Raw genomic sequence first — 16,073 nt, 5'->3', positions numbered from 1 at the left:
TCCCTGCAAATACATGGAAAGTAAATCAAATAAAATGAACTGTCTCTTCAAAAGACACACATGCAGCACACAGACCTCAACCCACAGACTAATTGTGTTTATTCAACACAACTCAACCCGCCCACCCGGTCTCCTCCCTTCTGGATCTTTCCATCAAGATGCAAATTCGAACTATTTGTGAATATCAATAACATCTGGCAGGGCTTCCCGAACAGAGAGGCTGGGATGTCTTGAGGCCATGCCAGTCACAGCTAAGCCCCCATGAATAAAGATTTCTCACACAGAGAGCTACTTCCTCCCCTTTCCTCGCACTTCAGCTCTAATTAACACAGGGTTCGAAAACAGATCCCCACTCAGGAAGTGCACAGAGGATGTGAGTGGGTCCCAATTCTCCAGGTGATGGAGGTCAAATGGTCTAGTGTCATTATTCAATTATCTGCTTTGATAAACATAATAAAACCAGCTTTAATGGGCACATAGATCCATATGGAGTTAAGCTTTTAACATCCACCATGATACAGTTGACCCATCTAGACAGAATTATTAGGGTTAGTTGTGTGGTTAGGGTTCAGTTTTATTTCAGAAACTGTGAGATTATGCCTTTTATAGCTCTCATATATTCATTGTGACTAAAATATTTTCCACAGAGGCAAAAACTGCATAAAAATGGGTGGACATGAACTGAACCCTAACCCTCGATAGATTTCCAGTAACCTGGTTGATGTCAAGAGGTTTTTCATTTAAACTACTGTTTAAATTACTGGCCAAAGAAAATAGAAATATAAATCACAATCACCATTGAAGCTTCAAAGAGCCCCCTGCCATCAAACGAAGAGTTACCTGCTCAGACCGGAACACATCTGGGCGCATCTGTCTCAGCTTAGATCTCCAGTCAAGTGGAGCTGCTTGTTAAGTTGCTCCAGATATTGGACAGCAAAGCCCCACCCTCCCCGAACCATCAAAGATGTGGCAAATTTGCTAACAACAGAAGATGATAAAAGCAAATGTCTCTCATCTGGAAACCATCCTCGCGCTGTCCCAGGCCGCTGTGCTGCCGATCCCATGTATTGTTTGCTGAGCATCGATTACACATGCTTACCCTGCTCTGTTTAAAATGAACAAATGCCAAGATTCCACTTTATTCTCATGGTGGGGGCTGAACACGTGATGGGCTCCAAAGATAACACCAGGGGGAAGAGGTTCAATGTGTGTGTTCGCTCTGCTCTTTACAAGCATTTAACTGTCTGATTCCACAGAATGCCTCTCAGGCTTGGATTTCCTCATCGCCTTCCTCTGCAGTCCCAGCTTGCAGAGATGATTCCCAGCCTTTACAAAGGAGCACGATGGATACTCGAGTTTTGAAGCTCAAGCTAGGATTGATATCACACATTGACTGATTAATATCAACACACTGCATAAACATTGTGATGATTGTTCTTTAAAATTCCACAAATCCAGTGCCAAGGTTGAAGTAGCTAACAACATCTGTATCAACTTATCAGAACCCAGTAGTCGACAAATTAATGGCGCCACTCGTTGGCTACGGAGAAGAAATTTTACTAAACAGCTTTTAAAGAGTGTGAATTGATGTCTAATTCAATGCATTCCTCTTATATTAGTCTTTATTCAGAGCAAGACAGGGAAAAAAAGATGATTTCTGTCGTGGTACCGAATCATTTGATCTCGTGTTTCTTAACTTAGAAGTCTTTACTTCAATATTCTGCTCTGATTTGTGGTTTATTTCATGGTTATAACTGTTTTGTGTATTCTTAGTATTTTTCCTGTAGCTGTCAGTTCTTAGTGGCATTAGACTTTAATTCCTCCCTCATTGTAAGATGTTATGTTCGTTCATGTGTCTGTTTTTTTTCTCAGTTATCTCACTTCCTGCATTACTTTAACTGTTAATGTGTCTTGTGCTTTCTCTCATATTCTGTCTCACTGTTTTCACTCGTCCATTGTCAGAGTGTCTGTTTCTGTTCCTCTAATGGTTCTTCTTCCTGGTGTGTGTCTGTCCCTGTTGTTTCCAGTGTTCCCCTTTTGGACTTTTGTTCACCTTTTGGATTTCTGCTAACAGTCTTATAATAAAGAGTTTCAGATAAGTTAAGATTCACTCTGCATTTCCAGCAGATTGTGACAGATTTCATTGAAAGAGGTCCCATCAGCCCTAGAAATATTTGTAGCATTCTTTTGCAGTAGTCATTGGCAGATGTTCATGTAAAAACTGGCAAGTAGAGGTGGTTGTGGCACATTCTAGGTGAGATGTGTGGGTGCCGTAGAGATTATATTTCCACTATCCCCATATTTGAGCTGGAGGAGGTGACTGAGGAGGAGGTCAACTGCATATCTGCTTGGACTGCTACCCAAAACAAATTCTTTTTCAAAAACCACAAGATGTTATGTTTCAGATTGGGGCATTGTAGGTTTTTTTTGATAAAGGATTTTCCATTTGGGTGTTCTACACAGGCGACGACTATAAAGACCTGCATAAATGGCAGAAAATGTATGAAGGTTTTGCTGTGATTATTGGTTCTGATAGTGTTGATTTCTAGTTTATTCTTTGAGACCCCAGTTAGTGTGTTGAGACAGTGCAACAGGAATTTCAGCACTTTGCAGTCATACATTTCTGCTTTCACTAAGAGCACCAGATATATTTTGAGTCATTGTATATTAATGTTACTTTGTTCTGTCTTCATGGTTTGACTGTAATCACTAGCAGGTCACATTTCCCAAAATGAACGGAAACGTTCAAGTTGTAACCAACAGGTCTATGAAAGATATAGGTACGGTGTGTATTCGGGGTCCTGCCTGGCTCTATGTGGAATGTCCCTGCTGCCTCAGCAGAGCTGTGATAGTGCAAAACATCAGAACTAAATGAAAGAGTCACTCTGAGCAAAGAAGGATTTTCTCAGCAGCAGATCTTGGCTATGCTGAAGGTTTCTAAGGGGGCAGTGCACACAGCTCAAAAATACTTTGTGGAAACTTGAGCAGTTGTATCCAAAGCCAGATCAGCCACACCAAAAGTGACCACATCACAAGATCAATACATCAGCCTTTGTTCATTGAGGCACACGCGATCAGCTACATTAAGACTCCAATCAGCAAAGGCCCTGTCAAACAAAGGCTGTGTAGTGGTGGCCTCTGAGGAACTTTAGCATCTCTAAATTACTTCTCAGGAGGGGAAACAAGGCCAAACTCTCAGGGTGGGCTCAGAATTACCAGCGTTTCACAGTGGATGATGAAAAAAGGTCCTTTTTACTGATGAAGAGAGTTAGAGATTAGCAGCGAGAACAGAAGGGTGGAAAATGACACCACAGTAAATCAAAACTGCATTCAAACATGCTCAGCAACTAATCCACACTGTTCTCATTCTCAGGGCATCAAATACTGTCGAGGCAGCTGGTGTCTCGTGGATACAAACACATTCTGCATTAGTGCCTGACAGGTCTGTCACTCCAAGCTCGTCACATGTGGACATGTAAATGCACTGGGCACATCTTATTTTTCATCATGCAAGGGGAACCAAACAATTTTTTTTTTTTCATAGACCTAACCAAGGAGGTTTCAGTACCTAAATCCTGACGAGTAGTTTCCACAAATCTTTAGAATGGGCAGCTAAAGCATAACTCCAGAGTCCAGAAGGTGTGAGGGGCCCAGTGATGTGATTATCAAACTTCTACAAAGCCATATTATATGGCATAGGCTGACAAACTGATAATAGAATCCTGAAAAGTTTTGCTGGCGAAAAATATATTTCACCAGCAAAACAGGAAGTACAAATAATATATATATATATATATATATATATATATATATATATATATATACAGTGGGGCAAAAAAGTATTTAGTCAGCCACCGATTGTGCAAGTTCCCCCACCTAAAATGATGACAGAGGTCAGTAATTTGCACCAGAGGTACACTTCAACTGTGAGAGACAGAATGTGAAAAAAAAATCCATGAATCCACATGGTAGGATTTGTAAAGAATTTATTCGTAAATCAGGGTGGAAAATAAGTATTTGGTCAATAACAAAAATACAACTCAATACTTTGTAACATAACCTTTGTTGGCAATAACAGAGGTCAAACGTTTACTATAGGTCTTGACCAGGTTTGCACACACAGTAGCTGGTATTTTGGCCCATTCCTCCATGCAGATCTCCTCGAGAGCAGTGATGTTTTGGGGCTGTTGCCGAGCAACACGGACTTTCAACTCCCGCCACAGATTTTCTATGGGGTTGAGGTCTGGAGACTGGCTAGGCCACTCCAGGACTTTCAAATGCTTCTTACGGAGCCACTCCTTTGTTGCCCGGGCGGTGTGTTTTGGATCATTGTCATGTTGGAAGACCCAGCCTCGTTTCATCTTCAAAGTTCTCACTGATGGAAGGAGGTTTTGGCTCAAAATCTCACGATACATGGCCCCATTCATTCTGTCCTTAACACGGATCAGTCGTCCTGTCCCCTTGGCAGAATAACAGCCCCATAGCATGATGTTTCCACCCCCATGCTTCACAGTAGGTATGGTGTTCTTGGGATGCAACTCAATATTCTCCTTCCTCCAAACACGACGAGTTGAGTTTATACCAAAAAGTTCTACTTTGGTTTCATCTGACCACATGACTCTCTCTGCAGGTCATTCACCAGGTCCCCCCGTGTGGTTCTGGGATCTTTGCTCACCGTTCTCATGATCATTTTGACCCCACGGGATGAGATCTTGCGTGGAGCCCCAGATCGAGGGAGATTATCAGTGGTCTTGTATGTCTTCCATTTTCTGATGATTGCTCCCACAGTTGATTTTTTCACACCAAGCTGCTTGCCTATTGTAGATTCACTCTTCCCAGTCTGGTGCAGGTCTACAATACTTTTCCTGGTGTCCTTCGAAAGCTCTTTGGTCTTGGCCATGGCGGAGTTTGGAGTCTGACTGTTTGAGGCTGTGGACAGGTGTCTTTTATACAGATGATGAGTTCAAACAGGTGCCATTCATACAGGTAACGAGTGGGGGACAGAAAAGCTTCTTACAGAAGACGTTACAGGTCTGTGAGAGCCAGAGATTTTCCTTGTTTGAGGTGACCAAATACTTATTTTCCACCCTAATTTACGAATAAATTCTTTACAAATCCTACCATGTGGATTCATGGATTTTTTTTTCACATTCTGTCTCTCACAGTTGAAGTGTACCTCTGGTGCAAATTACTGACCTCTGTCATCATTTTAAGTGGGGGAACTTGCACAATCGGTGGCTGACTAAATACTTTTTTGCCCCACTGTATATAGCTAACCGAAGGCCGGACGGTCCTGATCCCCAAGGACCCCAAGAAGGGACCGGTCCCCTCCAACTACCGACCAATAACCTGCCTCAGTACTACATGGAAGCTCCTGTCAGGCATCATATCGGCTAAGATGAACAGGCACATAGGTCAATACATGAGTGGGACACAGAAAGGAATTGGCAAGAATACCAGAGGCGCAAAACACCAGCTACTGGTAGACAGAACAATCAGCCGAGACTGCAAGACCAGACTGACCAACCTGTGCACTGCCTGGATTGATTACAAGAAGGCCTATGACTCAATGCCCCACAGCTGGATACTGGAATGCCTAGAATTGTACAAGATCAATGGGACCCTAAGAGCCTTCATCAGGAACTCAATGGGGATGTGGCGTAAAACACTAGAGGCCAACTCCAAGCCCATAGCACAAGTCACCATCAAGTGCGGGATCTACCAAGGAGATGCTCTGTCCCCACTGCTGTTCTGCATAGGCCTGAACCCCCTCAGTGAGATCATTAACAAGACTGGCTACGGATACCGACTACGGAACGGAGCAGTTGTCAGCCACCTCCTGTACATGGATGACATCAAGCTGTATGCCAAGAGTGAACGAGACATCGATTCACTGATCCACACTACCAGGCTATACAGCAATGACATTGGAATGTCGTTCGGACTGGAGAAGTGTAGTCGGATGGTATCAAAGAGAGGGAAGGTAGTCAGAACTGAGGGGATTGAACTACCAGAAGGCAACATTGCAGACATAGAGGACAGTTACAAGTACCTGGGGATCCCGCAGGCAAATGGGAACCATGAAGAGGCCGCTAGAAAGGCTGCAACCACCAAGTACCTGCAGAGGGTCAGGCAAGTCCTGAGGAGTCAGCTGAATGGTAAGAACAAGATCCGGGCCATCAACACGTACGCCCTGCCCGTGATCAGGTACCCTGCTGGGGTAATAGGCTGGCCAAATGAGGAGATAGAAGCCACTGACATAAAGACAAGAAAGCTCCTTACCATGCATGGAGGGTTTCACCCCAAGTCCAGCACCCTGAGGCTGTACGCTAAGCGGAAGGAAGGGGGCCGGGGACTGGTGAGTGTCAGCACCACAGTCCAGGATGAGACAACGAACATCCAAGAATACATTGGGAAGATGGCCCCAACTGACCGAGTGCTCAGTGAATACCTCAGGCAGCAGAAACCCAAGAAAGAGGAGGGAGACGAGGAACCATCATGGAAGGACAGGCCCCTGCACGGTATGTACCACCGGCAGATAGAGGAGGTGGCTGATATCCAGAAATCCTACCAGTGGCTGGACAAAGCTGGACTGAAAGACAGCACAGAGGCACTAATCATGGCAGCACAAGAACAAGCTCTGAGTACAAGATCCATAGAGGCTGGGGTCTATCACACCAGGCAAGACCCCAGGTGCAGGCTGTGTAAAGATGCCCCAGAGACAATCCAGCACATAACAGCAGGGTGCAAGATGCTAGCAGGCAAGGCATACATGGAACGCCATAACCAAGTGGCCGGCATAGTGTACAGGAACATCTGTGCCGAGTATAACCTGGAAGTCCCGAGGTCAAAATGGGAGATGCCCCCAAGGGTGGTGGAGAATGACCGAGCTAAGATCCTGTGGGACTTCCAGATACAGACGGACAAAATGGTGGTGGCTAACCAACCGGACATAGTGGTGGTAGACAAACAGAAGAAGACGGCCGTAGTGATCGATGTAGCGGTTCCAAATGACAGCAATATCAGGAAGAAGGAACACGAGAAGCTGGAGAAATACCAAGGGCTCAGAGAAGAGCTCGAGAGGATGTGGAGGGTGAAGGTAATGGTGGTCCCCGTGGTAATCGGAGCACTAGGTGCGGTGACTCCTAAGCTAGGCGAGTGGCTCCAGCAGATCCCGGGAACAGCATCGGAGATCTCTGTCCAGAAGAGCGCAGTCCTGGGAACAGCTAAGATACTGCGCAGGACCCTCAAGCTCCCAGGCCTCTGGTAGAGGACCCGAGCTTGAAGGATAAAACCGCCCGCAGGGGCGTGCTGGGTGGTTTTTTGTTTTTTTTTTATATATATAAGCTTATTATATGAAACCTTCAAGTAAGTTTCACTGGAGGATGTCTCATCACTTCTACAAACTTACACTGCAATATTGGCAGGTGTTTGTGTTTATGTAACATTTAAATTAGGCTTGTTCTGCTTGCCTTAACAAATGAGCTTAAGAAGTAAATGGCATTTCACAAGTAACAAATCAGCCTAACAATTGGTGTGAGACAAGAAAGGGCGGAGAGTCTTATTAAAATCAGCGGCATGGATTCAGGCTCGTCGGGTGGAACGTGTTGTTTAGAGCACCAGCAGAATGTGTAGGAAAACCCTCAACCAGCGTTTCACCTGACATTTAGTTGGGAATTAACTCAACATATTACAGTGCCGCTCATAAAATGAACTTGCTTTCGATCAAGCCCCGTGATGGCCATATTTCAGGGTGCTGAGATAAGGTCAGCTGTCATGGGGGAATGTTTGCCAAATAAAAATTGATGCATAACAAGATGAAAAGCAGGTTGAAGTTGGGCTTTCTCCTGCCTGCACGCTGCTGATCCTGACCTTTACTTTATACAACTCAATATGGTTCACCTCATATGTGCGTTTGTTCTATTCTGCCAAATTGAGAGAAGGCCCCCTTGGTTACCATTCGCCACAGAGCCTTTCATCGCATTTGTATCCCTCATGTATTTGTTATTTTGTTCCAGCATGGAGGCAGACTGAATGAAACTGCTTTTTGATTCTTTTCCCCATCTGCACTCGTGTGTGTGTGTGTGTGTGTGTGTGTTTTCTTTCATGAAAGCTTTTATTTTTCTTGCAGAGCTAGATCTTAGTTGTGTTTGTTTCATTTTTTACCAGCTTTTTTTCTTGGATTACAGCGAATGGAGGGAGATAAAACAGAGGAGCTGAGCGAGTCTCAATGTGTTAGATGTACATTTGAACTCCTGAGCTCCTTGGCCAATTAGCAGGATACTGCAATCCCAGCAGTGTGTGTTTAAGACAGCAAGTAAGGGGGTGTGTGCATGTGCAGGTTGTTCTGTTGTTGGTGGTTTTTCGTTTTTACATTTTTTTAAATTGTATCATTTTTGTAATGCTTCTGCTGTTACCAGGGCAAACAAAAAGTCTGTGTTTGTATGTTTATCTGTGTACAAGTTAGCAATATCATACCACAAGGTCAAAAATATGGAAAGTGGTATACAGTTGTAGAGGAGATGAGCAGTACATATTGCAAGCATCCCCCCAGACATGCTTTCACATAACAGCGGACTGACCATCAGGGGAAACAAGACACTACTCAGGAATGAGCAGAAGCACCTCTCAGAATCCAAGCATGACTCTGCCACAATCTACAGACTGAAAGCTCTCTTCACAGCTTCCAGAGCACAAAAATGCATATTAATGTCTGAAAAATGGTTGCACCACTGAAAATTCATTAAGGTTTTTGGTTGTGCACCTATCCTTTGCATACCTTGAAAGCTTATAGTCAGATTGGTTTGTCAGCCTGAGTTCATCTGTATTTGGAATTAGGTTACCTGCAATCCACCTAACGTTAAATATATACGTATTTATATACGTCAGAGGGCCCGGTGGCGCCTGTGTCCGGCAGCCTCGCCTCTGTCAGTGCGCCCCAGGGCAGCTGTGGCTACAATGTAGCTTGCTATCGCCAGTGTGTGAATGTGTGTGTGAATGGGTGAATGACTGAATGTAGTGTAAAGCGCTTTGGGGTCCTATGGACTAGAAAAGCGCTATACAAATGCAGGCCATTTACCATTTAATCATTACATTTTGTGTTAATTACAGATATTCTACAAAAATACAAATTTGTGCACCTCTCTCTCTACACCTCCCTTCAGTCTTGTTTTGAAAGGAATTAACTCAAACCTAATTTTTTTTGGCACGGCGATGAGCATAAATAACAAATAACAAACTAACTCAGTGACCTGAGATCATGATCATCTCTCACAACACATGCAGAAGGTATACTTTTGAGTTAAATCTTCCCTGTTGAAGTGTTGGAACTGTAAACCCCTCTGAATCCCTACACTCTAACTTGATGTGCACCTTCACAAGAAGTGTGATTCGCTTGTTCAGTATTATAGTTTCCACCTATTCATTTCCAACAAATGTGTTCACTCCCAGTATTTTTCTGAACAACTGGAAGAGAAAGGATCAACTCGAAGGAAGCATGAAATAAGGTAGGGCTAGTCTAAATGGCCTGGGATGGAGTCAGATCTCTGGCAGCCAATTATTGTTTTGACTGTATAATTGCAGAGTGATGCAGGCACACACACAGATACAGTATAAATGCTGGCAAAACCAATGGCCAGCGGGTCCTAGCACTATATATATATATATATATATAAATATATATATAAGACAGATGATTAAATTATGCTTAACTTGTGATAGATTTGCCTCAAAATATAGTAAAGAATACATTCTAATAGTTCTCTTTAACTATATTTGATAAGTTAAAGTGGATCTGTCGTGCTTTTTGCTTATTTCCTATCCCATCGGTGGAGGCCTGTGTGAGTCAAAACCTCAGGCTGCATTAAAGCCCACCTACTGTTTGAATCTTTTGTTTGCCAGGAGCAGCCAATCAGAAGAAAGCTCGCATAACCTCCAATAACCAAGTTTTAACTAAAAAGAGTGTGGATTAATGACAGGAGTACATTTTCTATGCTTCAGGCTTCACTGTAACTCAACAAGGACATTAATATATTTCTGCAGGTTTTCTATTTTATTACAGGAAGTGGTCCATTGGTGCAGTGAGGATCATGGAACGTTATGTAAAATATGTCTTGGTTTGGGTTTTTTTGTTTTTGTTTTTTTGGGAGGTTTTTTTGTTTTGTTTTGGGGGGGGGGGGGGGGGGGTTTGTTTTGTTTTTTGGGATGGCAGGGTTACATTTTAGGCTTTCGTTTGATCGTAATTTCTTAAGTGATATGAAATATCACAAAACAAGGTAACAAGGGATGAAAAAACTTCTGTGGATAATTTGTAAGTGTCATTTAGACTTTTGTGTTTAAATGACCCCAGCATACAGTGACACATAATACATTCCCTCATTTTTAAAATTGTTTTACTGAAACAAAGAAAATTTGTTTTGGGAGAGGTAACAGAACACCTTTTAACTCTTTTTGTGCAACAAAATGATTGAAAACCATAATTAATGCCATTAGAACATTTCAGAATATTTGTCACACATAAAGGGAAAACCACAAGCAGAACCATTACGACGGTATTTCTGTATAAATGCCCCAGGTGATCATTTTAGTTGTTAAATAGGGCAGTTGTGTAAGGGTTAAAGAGCTCTGTAGCTAACTGACATTAGCGCCTATTGTTTTGTCTCTGCTGGATCTCATTCAGATACGAGGCATCGTTATTATCATCATATCACACAGAAGTAAAATATTTTACAATTGCATGTTTAAACAAGCATCCTCACATTTAATAGAAATTGTAATTCCTAGCAAATGAAACAACTGTCAGTGAATCTAAGGGAGCGATGTGGAGTCACTGTGAGACCCCCTCCCTGAACGCTTTCTGTTTAATGTCTGTTTCTTTCCCTCTGGCACATTTAGTAAAGTGTTCAAATCACACTGATCTCCTGCTGCCTGCAAGGATGTTTCCCTTTGTGTTTGCACAGTGGGTCCACAGACAGCGAGTAAAAGAAATTAAAAAAAAATATTTAAATATGCTCAGAAAATAACAAGGCCGTGTGTATACCTGTATGCCCCTCATGAGCCCTACTCTAATTAGACTGTAGTTATTGCACCTGCTTTGTTTCCCAGCTTTCTCTCTGCTGTATGAAAGTTTCAGCTGTTGTTTAGTTTGATGCTACTTGATGCTCAAACTCCAATAACTTCCACATGAAGAATTGCTTTCTACTCTTTTTCCCAGGCTAATCTGACACGTTTAGTTAATAGCTACTTAACAGTGCTTCACTGATCACAAATGACAATTAAATATAATGCGTTTTTAAAAAATATTTTACATTAGCAAGAAACATTTAGTCATTTTTGCCATGTAACTATTTAATTACCAGCCAGCATCTTTGAATGTTGGCTACTTTTTGTTCCGTTCTCTGTCAAAAGGATCCCAACTGCTTCAATAATGTTAGAAATTTCAAATTTGGATTAATTAGTCCATCAGACTAGTTGGCACTAAAGTATAGCCAGGATTATAGTGAATTAATTTGTCTTATGAGTTGCTGAGTGAAGGGATCAGTATGAGTGGCCTTCACAGTTTCAACATAACTTATTATGACCATTTCATTTTAGCATTACTATTTCAGCCAGCTTTGTTATTTTGTTTTCCTGCATCCGCAATTTCCTGAATTCCTGAGTCTCCTTCAGCTGTCCTTCACCTTGTGATATTTTCCACTGAAATCAAGTTAAAGTGATTAGGAAAGGACATACAAGGTCATTTATGAACTTGCCACAGTCTCTCAAGGGAGAAGAATCTTTTTCTTTTATATGTGAACTTCATGAACCTTTATCATTTACAGAAAACATGCCATTGGCTTCCCATCCACTCTCATGTCTTCCACCTCCTCCCTCTGATTTCTTCATGCTGCATTTCAGATCCTGTGGCTCATTGACTTATGAATACATCAGAAACAGCTTTATTACCTGGGTCAAGCCACGAGGTGCAGCTTCAGCGATAAGCATGCAAATGAAGTGCTGTTTACTGTGTTTTGTAAAGCAGTATATGTTTATATATAGTGCTTAGATGTCCCCAGGGCAACCGCAGCCGAACATCAATTACTCTCAGAGGTTGCAGATGATTGCACAGGCAGGTGGCGATGGATGATGTGTTTGTGAAGTGGATGATGGGTGGAAAGACACAACATTTTTTATGATTACATGTAAAATATGAGCGAGACAAAGAGACTGTGAGGGAGACAGATGACACAATAACATTCTTTCCTTAGGTGTTGGACCCGGATAAGTCATGATAAGATCTAGGCAATAACAGGCTATACTATATAAAAAGTACTGTAGTGTACCTTTAGGGGTACAATTATTTATCACTGCGGTGGTACCATTCCACGTGCTGCAGTTGTCCCTTTGCTGGGAACAACAAGGATACAAATATGCAGCCTGTCAAAGTAAATGTTTATTTTATTTGAATGCATTGTTCAGCCAACAACAAGGAAAAAGAGGTCCCCGCTGAGATCTTAATCCCTAGAACTTCAGATATAAAAAACAAATGAAGACATTCTGTTAAGATTACAACAGCAGGCTTGGACCTCTAGAGTAACAATTTTGTACTTTCCTATTTCTGGTCTTACTGGCCAGACTAAGACTTTATCTAAAAATAGGCTAACAGGACGTAGATAGTGACTAGCTGTGGTTGTTCTAAGAGAAAACTGAAAACACTGTGCTGTTGCTGGGATTGTTTTAACAATATGAATATCTCATTTTTTACATGTATACCAGTGTATGTTTATACCACTAAATCTGAGTACAAACATGTATATGCTGTTTAGGACTTTTAGGACTTTTTTGGTTTTCATCACTGAATTGTAAGCCTTTTTCTGATTGGATGTCCCTTTTCCTTGATGTCTAATGAAAAGTGGGGACAAATAGAACCAATAAACTCAGTGATAGAAGGTTACAGAGCTATCTGGCAGCGCCTCTCTGGCTGTAATAGAAAAATCGCAGCAAGTGAGATGGAAATTAAGGCAGATGACACTATACTAACCAGCACTGTTCGGCAGTACTCGAATATAGCAAATGAGTGGTTGCAGTGGTGTTTCATCTGGGCAAGCAAGAGAAGTACTGCTTGCCCAGTGAAATCTAAAAATAGACATCAGTTAAAACAAATGGTTAAACAATGGCTTGAGCTTGTCAAGCTGTGAGGCCAGCACCTCTTTTGCTATTTCTGTTCATAGTAGATTCACTTCTGCGTTTTGACATGAAATTGATAGAAGATCAGCATACCGGACAAGCTACCGCTGGATCTTTCAGTTTGTGTGTTGTGTGGAAACAGCAGGTAAACAAGCTTTTTCCGTTTCATTAACACATCTTGGAGAATCTCTAGTACCTAGCTTTAAAGGTGCATTCATTGTGTCTTTTACTGTAGCCTGATTTTTGAGGCTGGAGGATGGGGCCTGACCATATGATGCCTCTGTTATCCAGCATGATCATCCAATAAGAAGGGCCTGTGAGGAAAGCTCAAGACAGAAGCTCTGGCCGAGGACAGAGCTTGTTAGCCAGACATGCTGGTTTGTCCCCAGAGCTGGTTTGTGTATTCACCAACATGTACAGTAGAGTGTGTGCACCCAGAAAAAGATGGAGGAACACTCTCTCTCTCTCTCTCTCTCACACACACACACACACACACACACACACACACACACACACACACACAAATACACACACACACAAATCATGAACAGATTGAGAAACAGGTCACATAAGTCTGGAGCACACACATTAAATATCCACACACACACAAGCAGTGTGTCATGAGGCTGCCTTCGGCTTCCAAAGTAGGTTTATTAGACTCAGCACAGATGGACTATCTGTACTGAGTCCAGCTGAAATCACTGTCAGTGTCACTCAAAGCTAAAAGCAGGAAGACTCAGTAGGTGGCAGAATGCAGATAGCCACACACAGCACTCACTAGTGATACTAATAGCTTCACCTAATTTGCTTTAGCACTGCAAAGTCATTATGAGCATTTCACAAGCTGATGGTGGAGGCATCCAAATTCAAGGAAACATTATGGCACAGAGATAAAAGTTTAGATGGGAAACCATGGATGTGTAGGAATTAAAAGGTGTGTAGATCAAACTTCTTCCTGCTTAATGCAAGTAAGATTGAAGGCTTTCTTAATGTCACTTGGAACATCCACAAGATCATCAGCAACTTATCCATGGTCAGGGTTGTTTTCCTTTTTCTTTTTACCCCATGTTAAATAAACTTTCACTTTTCTCCTTTTTCCTGTCTTCTTGATTACAACATAACATAGCCTAAAAAGTCTCAAAATTATACTACAGACAGGAAATAATCCTCCTGCAGCAGTCTGAAAGTTGTGGTTACTGTTGCAAAGGTAAAAAGAAAAAAAAATTGAGTATGCTTGGCCCTAAACTAATGCAGTATAGACACCATGAACCCATGAGCAAAACATGGCTCTTCTTTTGGCTGCTCCCTTTAAGGGTTGCAATAGCAGATTATGTTTCTCCATTTCACCCCATCGCTAACAGCCTCTTCTGTCACACCAACCCTCTACATATCCTGTCACGTTCCTGGGTCTGTTGACCCAGCGTTTTGACTTTTAGTTTATTTTGATGTTTATGGTTTATTTTTTAGTTCATTAGGTTATCTAAGCTCATTTGTTTATTTAGATTCCCCTTGTGTCTTCTACCCCTGTGTTTTAGTCTCATTTTGCCCTTTATGTGTTTCATGCTGCATCTTATTGTCACCCTTTTTAACTGAGTAGTCCAAAATCAGTCAAATCCACAGTAATCTGTCATACAAAGTCAAGGAAAAAAACAATATTTGAGAATCTACTCTTGTTGGGTTCAGTTAGGATCGTAAGGAGACTGGCAGTGGTAACTCAACTTAAAGAAGGAATATCCCTCCACTCAGAATGAGACACTGACAACAACTTAAAGGGAGAAAAGTGATTTGAGTGTATTCAACATTTAAATGCTCCAAAACATAGACATGAACAAAACATTTAGACCATTTCAAACATGTAAATCTCAACAATGTACAATATATCACTTAAAGTGTCCATAAATATATTAGGTAGGCTGTCCATTTCAGTTCAGTGCACTTAGTATTCAGTGTTCTTAGTAAGTGTTAATTGTCTTTAGTCACAGTTTTTGCTTTTTTGATGTTAAGTGGAATCAGATCTGACCCAAAAAAAAAAGAAAAAAAGTAACAACATAAAGTGTCCTGAGATCTCAGAAAAAAAACGTTAATCCAAAAAAAATTGCAAATCGTTGTATCCTACCACCCTCCAAGGAAACAGGTGGCCTTCAGATTGAGAACGTCCTTTCTAGGCACCTCCAGTGGCATCCAGTCCTTAGATGGCACCGCTCGGTCCTTGCAGCAGATTTCTACTACATAAAAAAACCAGCCTGCACACAGCGTGCAGTGCAATCACTCACTTGTAAAATAAAACATGTGTTTCTCTAGTGTTATCCCTTTTGTTCCCCCTCACACATCACACACCTATACAGTTCTTATCGGCCAATAACAATTTATCAACAACAAAAATACATTTCACTGCAAATCATGAAGCATGAAAAGTGTCTCCGTGGTGTGTTAGCTAAAACTTCACATGTAAGCGCATTAGCCCAGGGAGCACGCTAGCATACTTTCCACAGGCTAACACAGCTAAGCAATCGTTAGCAGGTTCTAAGACAAACATCACATTTCCGACAAGCATAGTATCCTGACTGGTTTTATGCTCAGAAACTGGACTATGAATCACAACTGAAACTGCAACTGTGAGACTCACCAGGATATTCTTCATAGAAAACATTAATTCCGTAGCGCAACACGTTACAGGACTGAATATCCACACAGCTTTGCGCATCTAGCTCCGTGCAGGCGGATGCAGTGAAAGAAAGTCACCACGCACGCGCTATGGTGCATTCACGGTACATGGGGAAAACTCAGCATTTAACAAAACAGTAACACTTCAAATTAGAATAAAAACAGAATACAATTGGCAATAAAATAACCATGGGTTACATTATGTTATCAAGTTTGTATTGTCATGTCTGTCTCATGTTTCCTGT

This window comes from Astatotilapia calliptera, chromosome 16 (genome assembly GCF_900246225.1).
Source record: "Astatotilapia calliptera chromosome 16, fAstCal1.2, whole genome shotgun sequence".
Taxonomy (NCBI): Eukaryota; Metazoa; Chordata; class Actinopteri; order Cichliformes; family Cichlidae; genus Astatotilapia; species Astatotilapia calliptera.
Note: the sequence above shows the minus strand (reverse complement) of the source record.